This window comes from Lucilia cuprina, chromosome 4, assembly GCF_022045245.1.
Source record: "Lucilia cuprina isolate Lc7/37 chromosome 4, ASM2204524v1, whole genome shotgun sequence".
Taxonomy (NCBI): domain Eukaryota; kingdom Metazoa; phylum Arthropoda; class Insecta; order Diptera; family Calliphoridae; genus Lucilia; species Lucilia cuprina.
Genome location: NC_060952.1, coordinates 5,491,551 through 5,492,249, shown reverse-complemented (window position 1 = coordinate 5,492,249; position 699 = coordinate 5,491,551).

The following is a 699-nucleotide window of genomic DNA, read 5'->3' as shown; positions in this document are numbered from 1 at the left end:
TTTTAGCAAGTGAAAAAAATAAAGCTTTGTTTGATTGCTATAAACTTTATTGTATAAAGGCAATTACTTTAGAATAATGCAAAAAAAATCATTTGTTTAAAAGTTCTGTGAGTGATTTAGTTTGTTTATGTAACATATGTGAGCTTTTTATTGTAAGTAAAAGCAAAAAAACTTTTCATTAAGAGCTTTACTCTTTTTGCTTGATTGCTTAAAAGCAAGTAATGAAACTACATTATTTTAAAGCATTTCAACTTTGTCAATATTTTCAAACTAAACATATTCTATGAGTGTAAACTTACCCATAGTAAAAACCTACACATTCATCATTAACATTATACTCATACACAATACATATGAACATACCATAAACTCTAATATACAGGGACATTTTTATATATATATATATGTAAAACTACATACATAACTATATATAAATTTATAAAAAAAAAATTTATAAATTAACCCAGCCAACCAGCTGTAGCTATACAATTGTTGTTCTTGTTGTTGTTGTTATATGTATGTTCAGTTGGTGCACCAAACTATTATTATCAACGCATTAAAATCATATAGAGTTTTTGTTTTTTTTGTTGGTTTTGTTTTCTTTCTAAATATTCGCAGTGGCTCTACATTTTCAAAACTCATACACAGACATTCACATACATTTAAAAATCTCTTATCTGATCATGTAAAGGAACAAAA